This window comes from Xiphophorus maculatus, chromosome 7 (assembly GCF_002775205.1).
Source record: "Xiphophorus maculatus strain JP 163 A chromosome 7, X_maculatus-5.0-male, whole genome shotgun sequence".
NCBI lineage: Eukaryota > Metazoa > Chordata > Actinopteri > Cyprinodontiformes > Poeciliidae > Xiphophorus > Xiphophorus maculatus.
Window position 1 is genome coordinate 31580416 of NC_036449.1, and position 16882 is coordinate 31597297.

The 16882-nt window shown below is 44.0% G+C and overlaps 1 protein-coding gene across 1 annotated transcript in view; it reads right to left on the reverse strand.

The window, feature by feature from the left end:
* Positions 1–14063, reverse strand: part of gli2 (GLI family zinc finger 2) — a 70322-nt gene extending 56259 nt beyond the window's left edge. Inside the window, exon 1 of the mRNA XM_023336750.1 lies at positions 13700–14063. The gene's annotated coding sequence lies outside the window, so the exon portion shown is untranslated. The remainder of the gene's footprint in view (positions 1–13699) is intronic.
* Between the last annotated feature and the right edge of the window lie 2819 nt (positions 14064–16882).

The following is a 16882-nucleotide window of genomic DNA, read 5'->3' on the forward strand; positions in this document are numbered from 1 at the left end:
ACAGCTCTGCCAGCAGAGCGCACCCTGGTGGCTCAGAGAGGAACAACCAGCGGCCGGCGGTCTCAGGAACATCTGGCAGCTCCCTGCAAGCTGCTACATCTGCTGCTCTCTGGTTGGGTCTCTGAAACAGGAGCCAGGTTCTGGTGAAGCGTTGTTGGGCCGGCGCCCCAACGCTTCACCAGAAGGAATGGAATTGTTTCTTGTTAAATTCAGGGAAACTGGAAAGTAAACCTTAAATTAGCTTTGAAAAATGTCCTGAAGTTCACCTGTCCTTAATTCAGCGTCCCTGCAGACCGGACCCGAGGACAGGGATGTCCAGCTCTGACGGGTGGGTCCAGCTGTCAGGAAGCGAGCGGACAGATGGCGTCGGCCAAAGGTGAACCAACAACAAGGCTGCGCTCCTTCTTCTGTCTGCTGGTCGGCAGGGCGGCCCGACGGGATGAGCGCCTCCTGATCCCACCCAGAGTGACCGCAGGCCGCAGAGAGCCGGATTAGGCCTGTTTCTCTGAGACACCAGCAAGGTTCATGGAGGTACAGTTGGTCTTCCGACTCGCTGTAGAAACATCCAACTGGAACGACGACTCCAGGAGCCAGAAGGAACTCTGCTTAATGTCAAAGTTTTCACTATTTAAATCTTGATCAAACATTTTCAATTCTTCCAGGTGTATTTAGTTTGGTTCTTCCTCCACAGTTAGCCCACCTGGTCCAGAGGTGAAGGGTCGCCGGCTTTCAGCCCTCAGCACTGATCATGAACTGAGCTCCACCTCTCAGGTCAGCAGGGGGACAAACGGAGGATCCAGAGTGATGAATATGAAACTTCTTACACATCTGACACGTCACCTAGCAATGTCCAACTTTCAATTTTAAATATAATTTAGTTTAAAAATACTCTCCATCTCCTGCTTCATCCACCATTGTTACAAGAACAAATATTTCCTCTTCGACCAGCAATGCATCTTGGGAAATGGTGGGCGGAGTAGGAGGAACAACTTTCGCTGCTTGGCTGTGATGGAATCAGCCTTCAAAGGACGCGGGTCCTGAATCTGGACTCAAGCTAACGGCGCTACCACCCCGGCCAGCTAGCTTAGGTAAGGTACGTGAGGTAAGGTAATTTTATTTCTATAGCACATTTTCAGCAACAAAGCAGTTCAAATTGCTTACATGAATTAGAAGGAAAAACAAATGAAATACAATCCAAAGGAAAGAGCAAAAGAAGAAAAATAATCTAATAATGTTGATCTAAAGCAGGGGTGGGCAATCCTGGTCCTCAAGGGCCGGTGTCCTGCAACTCTTGGATGTCTCCCTGATCCAACACACTTGAATCCAACAGCTGAATCACCTCCTAAGTGCAGTCAAGTTCTCCAGAGTCCTGCTAATGACCTCATTATTTGACTCAGGTGTGTTGAAGTAGAGGTACATCTAAAAGTTGCAGGAGACCGGCCCTCGAGGCCAGGAGTTGCCCACCCCTGATCTAAAGTATATAAACTAGATACTCCTCATCTGGGTTGCTAGATAAGTATTCTATCTATGCTCTAAATTTGTAAAAGTAGTGATTAAGTACTCCACAATTTCTAAGTAAAAATAAAAACTAAATGTTCCTGTTTTGGAAGTAGTTTGTTTAGACTCTAAGTTTGTTCTAATTCCTTTTCTGGGTTAATAGTGAGTATTCCACAGTTTATAAAATAAAGAGAGGAAACGACACATTAGGGAAGTATTGCACTTAGCAACATTCAGACAAAACAAAGACATGAGTGAAAGGCAGTGACATTATGAGTGTATGTATTTGTGAGTTGCATTTATATGGCCATGATTCGAGTAGCTCAGTCTCCCTGTAACAGTCTGATATGATGGTGTTATCTAGGAGCAAGTCTTTGGGAGTGCCCAGCTCACAGTCACATGGATAACAGGAGGGGCTGAGGGAAGGAGCGTTATGTTCACATATCTCCAGGAGATTTGAAATATGCAGCCCTTCCAAAGAAAATGAGCAACTTCTCTGAGATGGATTCCATCCTGGTAGTGAGTTTTAGAGTCCTCAGCTGGGCTGCGAGTCTCAGCAAGACTCACATGCAACTTGATGTGAGTCTTGCTGAGACTCGCTCCCACAGCACGTCAGTCTGAGTTTTCGCTAGTCGGCCCAATATAAATTTGTCAATATGCCAGGTATCAGCCAACTCCAAACAGAAATCCTATTATCATGAATCAAAATAAATCCAGGATGTATCCCGCCGGGTGTGTCCCCACAGGACAGGAGGGCTCTCCTCTGCCCCGTCTTCTCATCAGGAAAATTTGATCAATTGCATTGAGAGACCAACTGACCATAATTTGTAAATTTGCAAGATGTGCAAAAATAAGGATCCAAAAAAAGAGAAAGCAGCCTTGCCGGCTAGCTTAGCTTGCTCTCCTCTCAGTATTTGCTGGTCTTCTGCTCGTTGCTCCATCTGATTTCTGTGGATTGTTCATGGTGGAACAACTGAGAATGAAGACCACGAGCAGCAGAATATTTAGTTCCAAGCTGACAAGTCAATCAATCAATCAATCAATCAATCAATCAATCAATCAAATTTTATTTTGATTTGGTCACTGAAAGTTCCAACATGGCACCTCATGGCAAAGAACTCTCTGAGGATCTTAAAAGTCAAATTGTTGCGCCACATGAAGATGACCAAGGCTGCAGGAGGATTGCTAACACCCTGGAACTGAGCTGCAGCACAGTAGCCAAGATCATTCTAAAGAGCAGGTCCACTCAGAACAGACCTCCCACTGGTCGTCCAAAGAAGCTGAGAGCACATGCTCAGAGTCACATCCAATCTTTGACAGATGGGTGCAGTAGGTCTGTCAGCATTGCTGCAGAGACTGAAGAGGTCAGGGGTCAGCCTGTCAGTGCTCAGACCATACTCTGCACACTACATCAACTTGGTCTGCATATCTGTCACCCCAGAAGTAAGCCTCTTCTGATGTCTGCACACAGTTTGCTGAAGACATGTCAACAAAGAACATGGATTACTGGAAGCAGGTCCTGTGGTCTGATGAGACCAAGATCAGTCAGCTTGGTTCAGATGGTCTCCAGCATGTGAGGCAGCTGCCAGGTGAGGAGTACAAAGAGAAGTGTGTGATGTTTACAGTGATGCAGCATGGTGGTGGGAATGCCATGGTCTGGGGCTGCAGGAGTGCAGCAGATGTTTACATGTCATGAACTCCAATCTGTACCTTGAAATACTGAAGCAGAGCCTGATCCCCTCCCTCTGGAAACTGGATCCCAGGGCAGCGGTCCAGCATGATAACAAACCCAAACACGCCTCTAAGACCATCACTGCTTTACTGAAGAGGCTGAGGGTGAAGGTGACGGACTGACCAAGCATGTCTGCAGACCTAAACCCAATAGAACCTCTTTGGGGCGTCCTCAAGTGGAAGGTGGAGGAGCGCCAAGTCTTGAATATCCTCCAGCTCTGTGATGTCATCATGGAGGAGTGGAAAAACATTCCAGTGGCAACCAGTGAAGCTCTGGTGACTCCAGTACCAGGAGGGTTAAGCTAGTTTAGGTCAATAATGGTCAAAATATTGACACTTAAGGAACTTTCTCTAAGCGGTGTACTCACTTTTGTTTCTGGTGGTTTAGACATTAATGGCTGTATATAGTTATTTTGAGGGAAGAATAAATTTACACTGTTATATAAGCTGCACACAGACGACTTTTCATTGTGTCAAAATGTCATTTTTTCAGTTTTGTCCCAAGAAAAGATAAACTTAAATATCTGCAGAATGTTAGGGGTGTACTTACTTTTGTGATACACTGGATATTGCTATATGTTTATTCTAAATGCTTGTGAACACCCACCGAATGAAGCTATTTGGGGGTTGGGAGTTATTTTCCTACATGTTTTGGATTCTTTCTCCTTGGTACAAAACTCATGTTGAAACCCCCTGGGGGAGATTTTCCTTCAGAACTTCATTATTAACTGTCTTACAAGCTCTCTGTATTGTGCACAATATACAAATAAACCTGCATCCTGGTTCAGGGGATGCAGACCAGAATCAGAACCAGAACCAGAAGACCTGAGGTTGCAGGTTGAATCCAGCAGCAGATCTGTAATCCGTTCAATGATTTTTAAACTACTGGCAGTTTTTAAAGTCTCTTCTTTCAGTGAAGGACTGTAGAACCAGATGGTGTCTCTATCCTCCTGGTTCTAGTCAGAACTCCAGCAGCAGCGTTCTGGATCGTTGGGTTGTCAATCAGACCTGTGAAGACGCTGCTGCAGGAATCAAAGCCACTAAAGAGAAACTAAAGCCTGGATGAGTTTCTCTGATCCAAGACTTTAGTCTCTGGTCCCGGAAATGTTCTGCAGCTGAGAGAAGAACCACTGTGGAACCGGCTTTATGTGGATCTGGAGGGTCAGGGCAGAGGGCAGAGGTCAGCCTGATCCAGGTGAAAGAACTGAAGCTGACTCTAGATCAGGGGTCTCAAACTCCAGTTCTTGAGGGCCGCAGTCCTGCAGTTTTTAGATGTGCCACAAGTACAAAACACTGGAATGAAACGTCTTAATGACCTCCTCCTTGTGTAGATCAGTTCTCCAGAGCCTTAATGACCTAATTATTCTGTTCAGGTGTGGTGCAGCAGAGGCACATCTAAAAGTTGCAGGACTGTGGCCCTCCAGGACTGGAGTTTGAGACCCCTGCTCTAGATGTATAGCTCTAGATTGTTCCTTTTTAGTGTCATGATTTGAGGCTGTGAGGTAGACACGGTGGACCCAGGTATGAAGAGTAAATGATGGTTTAATGAAGCAGTGAAGAGGTGAATGATGAGGCTAATAGCTCAAACACACTGGTAGCACTGGTGCACAAAATGACAACAGACACGACAAGGATCCGTCAAGGAGCAGGAGACACAAGAGGGCTTAAATACACAAGGAAAGTAATCAGGGGAAACGAGGGACAGCTGGGGACGATCGAGGGGTCGACGGGAAACACGGAGATTCAACTGAACACAGAAAATAAAAATCCTCACATTTAGGTCCAAAGACAATAACTTAAGTTTTGTTTTTGTTCAGCTGGAAAAGGTTTTGGCACATCAACATATTTATCTGTTGTAAGCATCTATTCAGTTATTGGACGGGGTCAAAGGTCACCGGGTGACATCATAATGACATCATAATGTAGAGCTGTATCCAAGATAACCAGCAGCCTGGCCATGTTACTATCTGAATGTCAGCACCAGAACTTTAAAACCGATTTTAAAATCAACTGGAGGCCGGAGTGTAGGATTTAGTCAGGACTCTGACTGCTGCGTTCTGACTTCATACCAAACGAGAAATTAAAGATTGATCCAGGTAGGTAAAAAGGGCGTTACAGTAACAGACGAGATGAGACTAAAGCATAAATGATTTCTCCAGATCAACTCTGGAGACCATCTGTTTGATTTTAGAAAAGTTTCTTAAATGAAAGAAACAGGAACAGGAAACGGCCTTAATGCGAGTCGAAGCCTGAAGATGAATCAAATGTGATATCTGGATTTTTTACCTTTGATTTTAGTAACGGGCAGAAGGATGCAGATGTAACTGACTGGGAGCAATAATCAGTTTCCATCTTACTGGTGTTTAAACCCGCCGATGGCCGACCTGTCCAGCTGTGATGAGAGAAATCTGAAAAGGTCTCAATAATGCCAGCAAGGGGAATAATATAAAAGGAAAACAGAAACACAGGAAGAGCCTCGTCTGATTCTTGATCTGTAATATCAACCAATCAGCACAGAGATGGAATCCACTAAACTTGCTGGTGACAGGGTGAATCCTGAAGGTGAAGTGGTGAGTGTTTGGTCCGATGATGCCAGCCAGTCTCAGAGGTTAATGAAGCTTTTCATTCAGGCAGAGGAGCAGTAACTGGGTCAGCACTTCTCTTTCTTCTGTGGCCCGTTTGACTTTTCCAGATAAAGCCTCTTCCTCTCTTCAGCTTCATCTACTTTCTGTCCTCTTTTGTCTCAAACTAGCAGGACTTTTGTTATGAGACCCGGTGTGTGTTTTTCTTAGCACCTCGTTCAGTTTCAAGTGTTGCTCTCCTCCACCAGCAGCTCCTCTTTCACCAACACTGAAAGGAATGCAAACACACATGAAAAGAGGCCCTCTGGTTTTGAAGATTTCCAGGCTTTGCTTGTCCCACTTTCTTCCTTCCTATCTTTCGCTGGATGCGATCCGTATGCTGGTCGGCTGCCTTCCTTGCCAGCACATGCACGCAGACACACATTGGGTTGTTGAGCGGCTCACCAACTGCTGCTGCACACTCTGCTCACTTGGCAGACTCTGAGGGACGGATAAGTGAGGTCTGCTGCCCCCACGCCGCCTGCACTCAGGTTTCTGACAGCCAGTCATGCAGGCGAACAAAACAACCAATAAAAGTCAAAATATGGCTTTGTTTGACATTTTTTCTGTCTTCCTTACTGTTATCTTGGACGAGTGGTTAGATTACATGCAGTCTTTTGATTTGCTTTTCCACCAGATCTCCTGTGACCGTTAAAAAATTCATAAAACAGGACTTTGATTTTTATGTTTTGGAGAATAAATCACTAAAGAGAAACTTTAGTGCACTTCTTCCAGACTCAACTCTTTTTTCGAGTGCAAACTCTGCTCCATCTGTCTAGACAAAGTCAGGTCCAGTTGGTGAGGTGTGGATGCTAATCACCCTCTGATCTCTGGTCCACCAAACCCAGAGGTCTGGGTTCGGCTGAAGTGAACTCTGGTTCGGTTGGAATGCATATGTGAACACCAAGCGGACCGGAGACCGCTCCAAAAGCAGGAAGTTGTGGAGCCGCAGAAGAACCGCTGTGCAATGCGCTGTGACAGCAAACACAGGGCCGTAACACAGAAGGCTGGAGGCTGGGGCAGGGGGGTGGGGGCTGGGGGGGCTGTAAAGTCCTACAGTAGTGAAACACAAAAACAGGAAAAAATAACTAGTTTTTTTTTTTGCACTGTTGTAGCCAGTAAACAATCTCCCCTTCAGTTCAACCTTATAAGTAGAGACACGTTGATGAAATTATGAAATAACTTGCAATTAAGTTTTGGCAAAGATCAATATTATTTACACAGGTGGCGGGGCGTTGTTGTCAGCAGCTGCTGAAAGTAACTACAAAAGTTACTTAGTTACTTTCTAAATCAAGTAATCACTAATCTAACTAAATTACTTTTTCAAGGAGTAATCAGTAATCTGATTACTGTCAGTTAGCAAGTATTTAGCGCATAAAGCCAGAGAACGTCACCATGTTACATTTCTGACAAAGAAAGGACGAAGATTTGGACGAGGTCAACAGTCAGAGAGGAAGAGGAGGAAGAGGAGCGAGGCTGTGGTGAAGGGAAAAGCTGAGGACATGTTCCAGTTTCAGCTGGAGGTCAGCTGAAACAGGAACTTCTGTCTCAGTGTTGACAGAAACCCAACCCCCACTTTCTGGCATTCTGGGTTTTTGAGGTTCTGAAGTTCTGAGTTCAACCCGACCCTCTGCTACTCAGCAGTTCTTCCTCTGCCCTGAACTGGTTCCTCTTCTGAGCTAATTGCTCCAAAGCTACGAATCAACAGATGTCAAAATGTTCCTCAGATCGAAAACTTGACCAGTTTATGAGAAGCTGAACTAGAATTATTGCATAACTCTGATTCATCTGGAACGAAGACGCCTGACTCGACGCAGTGTGTGGCTGAACTGAAGCCGTCTTATAAAAACTGGACTTGTTTCTCCTGTAGAGTCTTCAGATAACATTTGATACGAATCAGTGAAAGATCAGTTGACTGACTTGAATTGTACCAACTGTGAAGCATGGCAGTGGCTGCATGGTGCTGAGGGGCTGGTTGGGCACCACTAGCAGCGTTTCAATTGCATTGTGAAGTATAACATTTTTTGGCAGGAAAACCGTTAATGAGCTAAACTGGTGGAGTCCAGCAGCTCAGTGATCCAGACTGGTTTTAATGGGAAAATCCCAGTACCAGGGAAGCCACTGATGCAGGAATGAAGTAATTCCTGCAGGAACCGTGGTTCTGATTGCATGAGGTTCTGGTGGAACCGGTGGATCCCAGAAACCAAACCTCTAATGAATGAACTGTGAAAGTGAACGAACTGAGTTCCTGAAAAACCGTCACAGAGAATCTTATTAACGTCATTCAGGTCCGCTCTGATGGTTCTGATCCCGGTGGTTTGGATCTGATGTTAACCCAGCCATGTGGAGGTTCCCTTCCCATCGGAACCAGTCTCTGAGGATCCAGTTACACTGGTTTTCTGCTGACTTCCCCAGGTTCTACTGGGACCACCTGTCTTCATGGTTGAGCCCAGACGGGCCCAGAACCAATGACCCTAACGAGCCGGTTCTGGCCCGGTGCCAGAAGAGGGGGGACAGTTAAAGAGAACCTCATGCTACATTCTGCCTCTGGCTCCCGATGCGTCTCCCACTTCAATCACAGAGGAGACTGCGGCCTGGCGGCGACTCAACTCCCTTCAGCTCTAATGCGTCCCATCCCACCAGGCCCCGCCCACCAGGCCCCGCCCACCTACCAGCTACAGGACAGCTCTTGTCTAAATCAGAACTGACAAACTGTTTGTCCTCTGCTTCCCGACACACCGTCCTCCAACTCTGATTCTGCTCTATGTACATCTACGCAGTTTCTGCAAGATGCGTCTCTGCAGCAAGTTTCATACCAAACAAACCAAGAGCAACTCAGAAAGGTTCCTCTGCACCGACCGTCCTCCGTTCAACCCGACGTTACAGCTGCAGTAAGAACCGTCCATCACTGAGCAAATCCTGAGAGCAGAGAAATGAGCCCAAACCTTCTGCAGCTGAACAAAAACTGAAATTAAAGAACAATCTAGACTTATAGCTCTAGAGCTATAGATCTAAAGTCAGCTTCAGTTCTTCCACCTGGATACCAGGGATCAGGCTGACCAGGCTGACCAGATCCACATAAAGCCGGTTCCACAGTGGGCCTTCTAGCAGCTGCAGAACATTTCCAGGACCAGAGACTAAAGTCTCAGATCAGAGAAACTCATCCAGGCTTTGATTCCTGCAGCAGCGTCTTCACAGGTCTGATTGACAACGCAACGGTCCAGAGCGCTGGTGCTGGAGTTCTGACTAGAACCAGGAGGATAGAGACACCACCTGGTTCTGTTTTGATTCTCTCTGTTCTGCTGCACTGAAATGTTTCTATCATTTAAATCCTCTGAACTTCCTTGTTGCTGAAACGTCTTTGCTGACAAACTTGACTACTAAAAAAATCGATTTTTAATCTCCTAACTGGAGTCAGAATCATCGGCCACCAAGTGCACATCATGCAAACCTCTTTATGAAACTTTCTGATTTTAAGTTTTGCACACTCTGTTGTCACAAATTATTAATCCTTCCAACAATATAAAACACTTCATAAATGTTCATGCGATAAAGCTTAAGAATCAGAGGAATCTGATCGATGGTGAAACTGGTCGTCCTCTCATTATACTCTTCTGCTTTCTGAAGATTCTAAAGTTTCTTATGAAATAAACATTTTTCCATAAAATCTCTTCACTTAAAAGTCTAAAGTCAATTTAATTTAATCAGTTTAATCGTCTTTTCCTGCCAACACCACAACAATGTCTCCTCTAGAGGTTAAATGTGCCCTAAAAGGTGAAGAAGTCAATCTGGTGACTTCCTATTGTCACGAGAGTTTATTGGGGTTCAGATAATGAAATCAGCCCCCTGACCCTTTGGTGACCCCACGACCTCAGCACAGCTTCCCCTCTGAAGCTCCCCTCTGCGGCGGCCATTGTTCCTTTGTCAGCAGACGGACAATGATGAGGTTCCTAAAGAAACTTTAGGGGAAACTTTCTGATGAGTCAGCAGACTGTGAGCATCATCACCATGATGTCATCATGATGTCATCGTGGGAGGAACTGTTTCCTGAGGTTTGTGTTGCCTCAGTGAGGTCAGGCTCTACAGGCTCGTTAACAGACATTAGACAAGTTTTAGAGCAAAAAGAGAAAAGAAATGTTTCATTTTCACCCGAGTCTTTAGATTTATTCACCAGGGATCCAGATCGGACAGTTCTGCTCGCAAAGAACGTCAGTTAGAACTTCTTTGACATCTAATTTCTCACAGTTCATCCAACAAGTGCAACGGTCCAGGTGAGCCTTTCTACCAAGCAGCAGAGGAAAGGACTCTGACTCCGCCTGGATCTGTTGTGTCTGTTCCTGGTTCTTCTCCTGAATCTGCTCATATCAGACCCAACACTGGGTCTGATATGACCCAGAGTCTTGCAGGGATGATGCAAGACTCTGCAGAACAGCAACAGGAAGTGGTTTCATTGCAGATCCATGTTATCCTGTTTTCTCTGCTCACAGCAGCAGATAGGAGCGAACGTCTCCGTCTTTTACCTCTCCAACCCCTCGCCCCGCTCCCACCGGCCCCCATCGGCCCCCACCTTCATCAGTCCTCCATGGGGTCAAAGCAGGACCTGGTTCTGGTTCTGATCTGCACGCTCTCTGCCCTGCATCAGAGCTTACTCACCAAGAGGAGGAGGAGTTGGCACTGCTCCCCCTCCTCAGACTCAGTCTCTCCCCCCGACTCTCTACGCTAGACTGCATCGGTATTTACCCCCCACCCCGAAACGCCAGCCTCTCTCTTCTATCTGCTCCAGGTCAATCAAGCAGACCCTGGTTCTGAGTGCACCCTGGTTCTGAACGGACCCTCACTCACATTTAAACAGCTTCTTCAGGACAGATTCCATCCGGTTCAGTTTATTTCTATATCACCAATTTACAACACAAAGAAAACAATTACAAAAGTAATTCCAGTTCAATCATTCACTTATTTCATTTGATCCCATCAATCAGTTTATTATTATTCTCACTAGTGCAAACTGAATTGCAGCATTCACTCCACCAGCAGGGGGCGACAGTCACTTCGCCGCCACGCTGCGGCTAAAGCTACAGCTGCTTGAAAAGTTACGCAGAAAAAAATGAACAGAACTCATTTCTTCAACACATTTGTCATACATTTATTAATGTCACAGTTTCAAGTAAATATTTAATTCAGAAGCTAAATATTTAGTTTATAAATTTAGCTTGGAGATATATATTTAGTTGGTAGGTTAGACCTGAGCTAAATGTTTAGCCAGCATCCTAAATATGTAGTTAACAAATTCAGTATTTCATTTGGAGCAAAACATTTAGCTTATTTGCTAAATATTTAGCAGTTATTGGCAAATGAGCCTGCTGATAAATTGGAAGTGGACTATGAAAATAAAGAGCGATTACATTTTAAAGGCAATATATTGATTCTTTTTCCCATGAATGTTTTTCTGTTGTGCAGTTTCCCGGCCGGTCCTGGACAGTTCAGCTGATTTCAGGAGAAGAAAACTGAAAACTGCTCTAACACAGAACATTCACTGGGCTAAATATTCTGCTGTTAGTGGATTTAGTGCAAAAGCCGAGTTAATGTGACTCTAATAGAGTCACATTCTGTTTCTGTAACTCTGGGCTGTATATTATTAGTAGTTAAAATCCAGTGTTAAAACAAAGTGTTTGTTCAAAAGGAATCAGAAACTCTTGACTCTGAACTCTGAACTCTCACAGCGGCTGAAACACTAAAGGACTGAATTCACCAAATCACTGGTCTGACCGAGTCCATCAGAACCTTCATCAGAACCTTCATCAGAACCTTTTCATGGCAGCAGACGAGTCGTTTCAGGACAATTTACTGTCTGAGTTGTTCACCAAACTTGGTCAATCCATTTTTCTGAGATGGTTTATATTGCTATTATTTTGAGTTGAAACCAACCTGTATGCTAAGGCATAGCTCAGTGTTAGCATATTTAGCTTAGCACGCCGCGGTTCATTGTTAAGTTGGTATCAGTGATGATGAACCAGGTTCAACAATGTAATAACCCATTATAATGCATAATAATAATATCCAACAATGTAAGAAAGAAAATGGACTATATTACATGAACTTTCTCCACCTTCATACATGTTGTGTTGTATTCATCATACAGACCTTTTGATAAGCAACATGTGAAACATGTCAATTTTTCCATGTTGTAATATGTTTTCTAATTATGAAGCATGCAGAAAATCATTGATTCTTTATTAAATGTTTATTTTCCAGACAATTTTTAAAAGTTCAAAACAATCAAAAGTATACCTATTTAATAGTTACAAATATCTCTTATGAAGTTAAAAATACTCTGGGAGAGTTAATATTTAATATCCAAAAGAGAGTTAGAGGTAAATGACAGAGTTAAGATACAAGAAACTACAAGAGTTAAACTAACTATCAGTCTGTCCCCAAATCTGTCCCCAGTCTGTCCTCAGTCTGTCCCCAGTTTGTCCCCAGTTTGCCCTCAGTTTGTCCCCAGTTTGTCCCCAGTCTGTCCTCAGTTTGCCCTCAGTCTGTCCCCAGTTTGCCCTCAGTTTGTCCCCAGTCTGTCCTCAGTTTGTCCCCAGTCTGTCCTCAGTTTGTCCCCAGTCTGTCCTCAGTTTGCCCTCAGTTGGTCCCCAGTCTGTCCTCAGTTTGCCCTCAGTTTGTCCCCAGTCTGCCCCCAGTTTGTCCTCAGTTTGTCCCCAGTCTGTCCTCAGTTTGTCCCCAGTCTGTCCTCAGTTTGTCCCCAGTTTGTCCTCAGTTTGCCCTCAGTTTGTCCCCAGTCTGTCCTCAGTTTGTCCCCAGTTTGTCCTCAGTTTGTCCCCAGTTTGTCCCCAGTCTGTCCCCAGTTTGTCCCCAGTCTGTCCTCAGTTTGTCCCCAGTTTGTCCTCAGTTTGTCCCCAGTCTGTCCCCAGTTTGTCCCCAGTCTGTCCTCAGTTTGTCCCCAGTTTGTCCCCAGTCTGTCCCCAGTTTGTCCCCAGTCTGTCCTCAGTCTGTCCCCAGTTTGTCCTCAGTTTGTCCCCAGTTTGTCCCCAGTCTGTCCCCAGTTTGTCCCCAGTCTGTCCTCAGTTTGTCCCCAGTCTGTCCCCAGTTTGTCCCCAGTCTGTCCTCAGTCTGTCCCCAGTTTGTCCCCAGTTTGTCCCCAGTCTGTCCTCAGTTTGTCCCCAGTTTGTCCCCAGTCTGTCCCCAGTTTGTCCCCAGTCTGTCCTCAGTCTGTCCCCAGTCTGTCCTCAGTTTGCCCTCAGTTTGTCCCCAGTCTGTCCTCAGTTTGTCCCCAGTCTGTCCCCAGTTTGTCCCCAGTCTGTCCTCAGTCTGTCCCCAGTTTGTCCCCAGTCTGTCCCCAGTTTGTCCCCAGTCTGTCCTCAGTTTGTCCCCAGTCTGTCCTCAGTTTGTCCCCAGTTTGTCCTCAGTTTGTCCCCAGTCTGTCCCCAGTTTGTCCCCAGTCTGTCCTCAGTCTGTCCCCAGTTTGTCCCCAGTCTGTCCTCGCCATGCCGCTGCTTCTTCTGCTCTCTGTTTGGTGATTTTCTTCCTTCTCGGAGGATCTTCCGTGTCAGAAACTTTATTATTGGTATTTTACGGTGAATTGATTGAAAGTGATCGATTAGCACCTCGCGTGTTTATTGCTAATATTTCCGACTCGATGCAGGAAGTGAAAATAATGTGGAGTAAAAAGCCAAAGTTGGAGGATTGGCGCCCAGAAACCTGAGCTCATCTTTCGCCTCGGATCGAGTTGCAGGAACATTTTTTGGATTCTTGTGTCAGAAGTTCAGCCGAGATGCGAAAGGCTCTGGTCAGAGAGCTTCATGTGGACCAGCAGCAGAAACCACGTTAGAAACGTCTCTTACCTTCAGCGGGTCTCCACCGCCGAGGCTCTTCCAGCTTCTGTCGTCCTTTTCTCTAGTTTTGGTTGTGAAGAAAAAGTGAAAACTTTTCTCTGCTTCGGACTCAGCAGCGCGCTGGATCCTCCGTGGAGCGAGCTGGGAAGTTCTGGGAAGGAGCGGGACATGAGAGTCCCGGAGCGGAGACAGAGACGGAGACGGACTCTCGGAACTTTTCCCCACAGTGATCCATGTTGGTCCGGAGCCGCGCAGGTCCGGCTGCTCCGCTCTGCGCCGCTTTCACCAGACTGACATGATGCGAGTCAAAGTTGGACCTGTCTGTCTGTCTCCGAGTCTCTCTCCGCCTTAGAGACACGTGGTGCTGGTGAGATCTGCGGGCTGCGGATCTGTTTTCAGTCCGACCCCCTCCTCCCTCCCGATCTCCTCCCCTCTCGCTCCCCGGTGAGTTGGGCCATTTGCTGCAGCAGATGGGCCGGACTAATTCGGCCCGGTTCGGCCCAGCTCTTCAGAACTTCCCAAAACTTTAAGCGTCTCTGATGACTTCTGGGACAGGCTCGGTTCTGTACATGGAGAGTTGAATTTACTGACAGAAACTTTCAGAAGAAGAATTTTTTTTTACCGCTGATGAAAAAAAAAATTCATGGAAAGAAAAACAAAAATAATTTAAAAGCAACGAGTTGTTAGAAAACACACTGATAAAACTAAAACTACAACTAACCCTATAACTAACTAGATCTATAGCTAGCAAAACCAATAACTAACTAAACATATAGCTAACTAAAACTATAACTAAACCTATAACTAACTATGACTATAACTAAAACTATAAATAACTAAAACTATAACTAAACCTATAACTATTACTAAAACTATAAACAACAAAAACTAACTAGCTTAAACTATAGCTAAGTAAAACTATAACTAAACCTATAACTAACTATGATTTTAACTAAAACTACAACTAAAACTATGGCTAATACTAACTAAATAAAGCTATAGCTAAAACTAACTAACTAAAACTAGAACTAAACCTACAACTAACAACAACTATAACCAAAACTATAACTGACTAACCCTATAACTAAAACAATAGCTAACTAAAACTATAACAAACTAGATCTATAGCTAACTAAATCAATAACTAAAACTATAAATAAACTAATTATGACTACTGTATAACTAAAACTGTAACTAACTAAAACTATAACTAAAGCTATAACTAACAAAAAATGTAACTAACTAAACTATAAATAAGTAGATCAATAGCGAACTAACTAAAACTATAATTATGTAAAACTTTTACTAAAACTAACTAACTAAATCTATAGCTAACTAAATCTATAGCTAACTAAATCTATAGCTAACTAAACTATAGCTAACTAAAACTATAGATAACTAAACCTATAACTAACTAAACTATAGATAACTAAACCTATAACTAACTAAAACTATAATTAAAACTATAACGAACTAAAACCAGAACCTTCATTACTTCTGTTTTAATCCGTTTTGTTGCACAGCTTCAGGTCCGGTTCTGGTTCTGTAATCACAACCTGCTGGCAGCAGGAAATATTCTAGAGAATCTCAGAAACCAGAACATCCTGATCTACAGAAGACTCTGATGTCTGGAAACCCATCCAGAACCGTCTGGAAGGTTCTGGACTCCAGAGCCTCAGCAGAATCAGAACCACACCTGGACCAGAACTTCCCAGAAGGCCAACCCAGCAGAACCTCTCCAAACGAACTCCAATGACTCATAACCCACCAGCATGTTTCACTGCTAGACAGAGAATCAAGAATTTCATCTCATGAAGGATATTAATGTATATTAATCAGTATAAATATGAAACATCATTTATTCAAATAGGCTAATTAGAAACAACAACGTGACTCATGAATTATAACCGTTCAATTTACAGTAAACATTTATAGCAATAAAAAACAAGTTGTATCCATAAGAAGAAATATATGAAAAAAGTTGAGTTGCTTTAGTGATGAAATGTTTCTGATGTTTTCCAAGAGTTACAATCAGAAAAGGAGGAAAAGAAAGAAAGAAGTTTTCTGAACTGATTTTCTGGTTTTACCGTCTCTGCCAACGGCTCCTGGACTGATTTCCTTTTAGTGGTGAACAACTTTATTTATGAGTATTATGTCTGACAAAATCATGGTGGTTTCCCAGCTCAACAAGTCACTTATTTAATACTTTACAGTGACGATGATGATGGTGAACCAGAACCTTCAGACTTTCTATTGACTCTTCATGCAGTCAATTAAATGAGGAAGTCACAGCATTTTAAAATCCTTTTGAAGTTTTCACACTCAAGTTATTCCTAATATGTTTGAAATGTTTGTAATTATTACATAAATTATTACTGCACTATTACATGAATGTTGGCAGTTTCTCTGCAGCTTTTTCCTTATTTTTTGCATGTAGACAAATTACTGCATCATCTGCATATATCTGTCATGTAGCATCAGAAAGGCTGGCAGCTGATTAATGAGCCAAATAATAAGGGAGCCAAGACTGAACCTTGAGGTACTATTCTATTTTGAACTGCGATAGATAGATAGATAGATAGATAGATAGATAGATAGATAGATAGATAGATAGATAGATAGATAGATAGATAGATAGATAGATAGATAGATAGATAGATAGATAGATAGATAGATAGATAGATAGATAGATAGATAGATAGATAGATAGATAGATAGATAGAATGTACATCTGACGCTTCGCCTTGCACTTGGTGATGTATTGCTTGGATGCTGCTGGTTGCCATGGAAACCCATTCCATGAAGCTCTCTGTTCCTGAAGGCCACATCAAGTCTGGAGGTTTGTAGTGACCGACTCTGCAGAAAGTTGCCGACCTCTTCACACTATGAGCTTCAGCAACCGCTGACCCTCAGTTTACGTGGCTGACCACTAGGGGGCTGAGTTGCTTCCACTTTCATATAACACATCTGACTGTGGAATATTTAGGCACAGGAAATTTCAGGACTGGATTTGTTGCACATCTTCTCACAGTTCCAGGCTGGAACTCACTGAACTCCTGAGAGTGAAACATTCGTTCTCTAATGTCTGTGGAATCAGTCTGCATGCCCAGTGCTTCATTCATACACCTGCATCATGGAAGTGATGGAACACCTGATCTCCATAATCTGGATGGCTGAGCAAATAATTTTGGC